At 47.6% G+C, this 6,000-nt stretch overlaps 1 protein-coding gene across 1 annotated transcript in view; it reads right to left on the bottom strand.

The window, feature by feature from the left end:
* CSDC2 (cold shock domain containing C2) overlaps positions 1–3,740 on the bottom strand; it is a 29,792-nt gene extending 26,052 nt beyond the window's left edge. Inside the window, exon 1 of the mRNA XM_054030718.1 lies at positions 3,623–3,740. The gene's annotated coding sequence lies outside the window, so the exon portion shown is untranslated. The remainder of the gene's footprint in view (positions 1–3,622) is intronic.
* Between the last annotated feature and the right edge of the window lie 2,260 nt (positions 3,741–6,000).

A 6,000-nucleotide genomic window follows, 5' to 3' on the forward strand; every position in this document is an offset into this window, starting at 1 on the left:
TGGACTAGAGCAGTGGTTCTCAACCAGGGGTCTGGAACCCCCTGGGGGGGGCCCCCCATGAGCAGATTTCAGGGAATCCATCAAGCAGGGCCAGTGTTTTAGACTCTCTTGGGCCCAGGGCAGAAAGCCGAAGCCCCACCACATGGGGCTGAAGTTCGGGGCCATGAGCCCCACCACCCGAGGCTGAAGATGAACTTAGCTTTGTGGGGGCCCCTCTGGCATGGGGCCCCAGACAATTGCCCTGCTTGTTACCCCCTAATGCCAGCCCTAGCTTTTATATGCAGAAAACCAGTTGTGGCACAGGTGGGCTGTGGAGTTTTTATAGCATGTTGGGGGCGGGGGTCAGAAAGAAAAACGTTGAGAACTCCTGCACTAGAGGATGAGAAGAGCTGTGAATGGATCAGCACAAGAGTCCTTGCTCTTCCCATCTGGCCAGAGGGAGATGCAGAAGGGCTTGGGAGCACAGAGAAAGCCTATTTCATGCCCCTCCCCAGAAGGATTCCCCTTCGGATCCTAGTAGCCACATTCTTATGGATAAGAGCTGTATCAGGCAAGGTGGAGGAGGGTTGTTGAGAAAAGCACCTTGCGTTGCTCCTCTTCCATACCCCCAACAGCCATGCTCCCCTCTGCCATGGGGCTAAGAGTGCTTCCTTCACAAGTGTTTCAACCTCTCCCAGCCTTGGTAATGGAAATCTGAATGACAGATCTGCCCAGGGGGAGGGAATCAAGGTCGCTCCCATGGCACAGTGCTGTGTGCACCAATGCAGTGCCACGAAATGGAAGAAGTTGAGAGGTTTTCCAGTACAGGCCCCTGCCTATTGCTGACAGACTCATTCCCCCCAGGCATTTCCCTTTGGAGGAGGACAGCAGCTCAGTGGCTTTGCTTGGACAGTAGGAGTAGGTGAAAGCCATGTGAGGCCAGGACCTGAGTGTCTAGGCCTCACACTCTGAGCTCATTTGGGGAGCAGGCGCAGCAATCTGTGTTCGAATTCAAAACACCAAACCTGTATATGTCATTAAAAGCACTGCAATAGTCCAGAAGCCAGCAGTTTTACTCTCTCCTGCAGCAGCATGAGTGACAGCTACCTTAGCTACTTCAAGAAAGAAAAAAAGGAACATTTCCAAGCATCACTGACATAGAACAGTCTTTTTTTCAAAAAAAAAAAAAAACAAAGAATATGCAAAAACCTAGTTCAATTATTCAAGACAGGCTCTAGACACATCAGCTTTCATTCAGAGCTCCCTGTGCCCCATTCATCCAGATCATCGGAAGGGCCCACAATTTATCAAACAAAAATCTCTCTCTTTTAAATATAGACACATTCATTTGGGAGCTGGCTGTGACCTCCTTTAACTAACCACCCTTTGGGTGCCTCCAAATATGGGAAGGATGCTTTTGAAGAGATAATAGCCCCCTTTCTCCCTCCCCTCAGTACAGAGCAAAGAAAATCCCTCAGATGTCATTCAGCCAAGCTACAGTATACATTGCTAGTTTGGTTAATCTACCCCTGTGAATCAATGCCTCCAGCCCTTTAATCATCTCTGTTGCTCTTCCTCATATTTCCTCCAATTTGTCAAGACCTTTCAGGTAAGAAGGTGCCCAGAAGGTAACAATATTTCAGGGATGGTTGCACCAAAAGACATCTAATAAATGGGACTGTTACATTCCTGCTCTCTAATTGGATGCCTCTGCACATCCAACCCCAAGTTGCATCAGCTTTTTCAGTGGGTATAGGCCATCACAAATTCATGTCTAATGTGCTGTCCACTCTCACACCTTGATCTGTTGAGCATTCCTGCTTCCCTAGTTTCTCCCTTCCATATAGACTAGCTGCTTTCAGATTATTTTTCCTCTGGAATCTCATTTAGTTATTTCCTGCCCATCTCTCTCACTTATCTAGGTCGCTAGTGTTTGCAACTCCTCCCAGATTAGAACCATTGCGAGTTTCCTTGTGCTATTTGCCACCTCTTCCAGATCATGAATAAAGATGATACATTTTAAGAAGGGGCTGATCCCTGCAACATTTCACTGAAAAGCCCCCCTCCCCAACTACTGCATCAAAGGGAGCATGCTGCCAAACTGCAGACCACCATGTATATTTCCTTCACCCTAGAAAGCTTTCTTGGCACACCCTGGCCTCAGGCAAGGAGATAGCGGTAGTATGGGCAGAGAAAAGTGAAAGAAGCATTCTGGCCTGTAGCCACACATGAAGCTGGTCTAACACCCCCAAAACCCAAATTGTCTAGACAGACAGATCTCTCTCGATATAGGTCTACACACATATAAAATTAGTTTGTCCTCAGAGTTCAGTAACAAAATTACATTTTAATTCCCCCCCACCCTTATATACACACCCACTTAAGGTCACTGGTCCAAGAGTCGGAATGGGCTGCTCCCATGGGTGATTATTCTAATGGATATTCATCTGGGAAATGCGGTGATTAAATAAATAGGTTACTATAAACAGGTCTGCTGCATTGGTTTACAGATTACCCTTATTCTTTCTTCCTTTCTCCCTCCTCTTCAGATCAGAGCTCTGGTGTCTGGCAGGTTTTTATAAATGCTGTCTCTATCCAATGCTAATGAAAGCCTCTTATCCCTGCCTGGGTTGGTTACAGTGTCCTGCAACCAAGAGTTAAATCACATCACAAGCAATGCACTTTCACTTACATGTCCTAGATGTTAAATGCTCCTTTAGGGAGATGAATCACAATAAGATAAATAAATAAACCATTTACTGGATTAGATATTTAAACCTCCCCTCCCGGAGCTGATCACACTTACCCCTCTGAGGAGCAGCCACATCTACAACAGAACAGCCTGATTAGTGGTAAAATATAAATGTTACCTTTATAGCTAGATTATAAAAGCCTTCTTAGTCAGTGCTAGGCTACTGAATTTGGGGCTGGTGATGGGAGAGAGAACAAACAAGCTACCAGTGCCAAAGGGGTGGGGGTTGGAAAGAGAAGCCATCATGGAGTCTTGATTAGCCTTTAAAAAAAAAATCATAATAACAAAAGATACCCAGCTTGTTTTTTAATGGGAAGAGTGGCTGTTTTAATACCTCAAGCTAATGTCTCCATACACCCTCTTCCTTCCTCCTTTGGAGATTGGACTTGCTGTTTGCAAGAAACAATTTTAGTCAGTCAAAAAAAAAAAAAAACTAAACCTCTTTAAAACATCATTAAGGAGAGGTTTTAACAAATCGCACCCCCTCCCTCTGAAAATGACAGAATAGATAAGAGACGTAGCCCAGCTGATCCCAGTCTTCGATGGCAAAATTACAGCTATTCACCCACAGCAAAAAAAAGTCACACACACAATACTACTGCTGATGCCAAAGGATTTTTTTAAAGGTATGGGAGGGGGAGAAGAGAGAGAGAGAGAGAGAGAAATAGGAGGGGAAAGTTAATTCACATTTAATTTTACACTTTCTCAATCTCAGGACAACTGTTTAATCTCCGAGAATGAGTCACTGCACACCTACGTCTCTTAGGGCAGGATTCCAGAGGATACCAAATGCATTTTGCCTCCCCTCCCCTCCTAGTCAATTACAACCCCTCTTGCAGCTGTAATTTACAAAGCTTCAGTGCCTAGAGTGGATGAAGGCTCCGCTATTACCTTGCGGGGAGCAGCGGTCCTCTCACACTCAGCCTCACTACGGGGTTTTTCTTCTCACTCTCTCTCTCCTCTTGTCGGGCTGCTGGCAGCTCCTGATGAATTGAAAATGTTTGGCGTGTGTGATGTTGTACCCTGAGCTTCGCACATTATACACTCCTTCCTCCTGACGTCAGGATGCTGAGAGAGGGGGAGGCGGGAGGGATTTATGATGATAACTGCTACTCTGGATTTAAAGAGACATGTATTTTTTTCGCGGGGGGGGGCAGAAGGGGTTGGAGCACATCTCTCAAGAGTTCAGACATGACTCGTGCTGGGGGTGTGAGAGCGAGAGATGACACATGACATAAGACGGGGAGCCTTGAAAACTGCCGTGAAAGAGGCTGATTATGAGGAATAGAGAATGACCCAAGAATAGCAGAGGATGGAAGCTGGGATTCAAGGAGGGGGCAGACATTTATTTCATTGGCTCTGGCAGGTGTAGCTAGACTTGGGCCTGGTCTATACTACGAGTTTAGGTCGAATTTAGCAGCATTAAATCGAATTAAGCCTGGACACGTCCACACAACAAAGCCGTTTTTTTTGCCTTAAAGGGCCCTTGAAACCGGTTTCTTTACTCCACCTCCGACAAGGGGATTAGCGCTGAAATCGGCCTTGCGGGTCAGATTTGGGGTAGTGTGGACAGAATTCGACATTATTGGCCTCCAGGAGCTATCCCACAGTGCTTCATTGTGACCGCTCTGGACAGCACTCTCAGCTCAGATGCACTGACCAGGTAGACAGGAAAAGCTCCGTGAACTTTTGAATTTCATTTCCTGTTTGCCCAGCGTGGAGAGCACAGGTGACCACGCAGAGCTCATCAGCACAGGTAACCATGATGGAGTCCCAGGATCGCAAAAGAGCTCCAGCATGGAGCGAACAGGAGGTATGGGATCTGCTCGCCATATGGGGAGATGAATCAGTGCTAGCTGAACTCCGTAGCAGTAAACGAAATGGCAAAATATTAGAAAAAGTCTCAAAGGCCATGAAGGACAGAGGCCATAACAGGGAGGCACAGCAGTGCTGCGTGAAAATTAAGGAGCTAAGGCAAGCCTACCACAAAGCCAGAGAGGCAAATGGAAGGTCCAGGGTAGAGCCGCAAACATGCCGCTTCTACGCAGAGCTGCATGCCATGCTAGGGGGTGCAGCCACCACTACCCCAACCGTGTGCTTTGACTCCATCAATGGAGAATCACGCAACAGGAAAGCGGGTTCAGGGTACGAGGAAGATGATGATGAAGATAGCTCACAGCAAGGAAGCGGAGAAACCGGTTTCTCCAACAGCCAGGATATGTTTATCACCCTGGACCTGGAACCAGTAACCCCCGAACTCACCCAAGGCGTGCTCCCAGACCCTGAGGGCACACAAGGGACCTCTGGTGAGTGTACCTTTGTAAATATTACACATGGTTTAAAAGCAAGCGTGTTTAATGATTAATGATTAATTTGTCCTGGCAATCGCGGCCAGTACAGCTACTGGAAAAGTCTGTTAACGTGTATGGGGATGGAGCGGAAATCCTCCAGGGACATCTCCAGAAAGCTCTCCTTCATGTACTCCCAAAGCCTTTGCAAATGGTTTCTGGGGAGGGCTGCCTTATCCCGTCCGCCATGGTAGGACACTTTACCACACCAGGCCAGTAGCACATAGTCTGGAATCATTGCATAACAAAGCATGGCAGCGTATGGTCCCGGTGTTTGCTGGCATGCAGACAACATCCATTCCTTATCGCTCTTTGTTATCCTCAGGAGAGTGATATCATTCACGGTCACCTGGTTGAAATTGGGTGATTTTATTAAGGGGACATTCAGAGGTGCCCGTTCCTGCTCGGCTGAACAGAAATGTTCCCCGCTGTTAGTCACGCGGTGCGGGGGAGGGGTGAAGTGCTCATCCCAGAGAATTGGGTGTGTGTGTGGGGGAGGGGGGTAGCTGGATTTGTGCTGCATGTTAACCCAGAAACCACAGCCCCTCCTTTTACATTGCAAACCCATGTACCTTTCCCGGCCATCCCACGTTGATGTTGGTGAAACGTCCCTTGTGATCCACCAGGGCTTGCAGCAGCATTGAAAAGTACCCCTTGCGGTTTATGCACTCGGTGGCTTGGTGCTCCGGTGACAAGATAGGGATATGGGTTCCGTCTATCGCCCCACCACAGTTTGGGAATCCCATTGCAGCAAAGCCATAAACTATGACCTGCACGTTTCCCAGAGTCACTACCCTTGATATCAGCAGGTCTTTGATTGCGTTGGCTACTTGGATCACAGCAGCCCCCACAGTAGATTTGCCCACTCCAAATTGATTCCCAACTGACCGGTAGCTGTCTGGCGTTGCAAGCTTCCACAGA

This window comes from Malaclemys terrapin, chromosome 1 (assembly GCF_027887155.1).
Source record: "Malaclemys terrapin pileata isolate rMalTer1 chromosome 1, rMalTer1.hap1, whole genome shotgun sequence".
Classification (NCBI taxonomy): domain Eukaryota; kingdom Metazoa; phylum Chordata; order Testudines; family Emydidae; genus Malaclemys; species Malaclemys terrapin.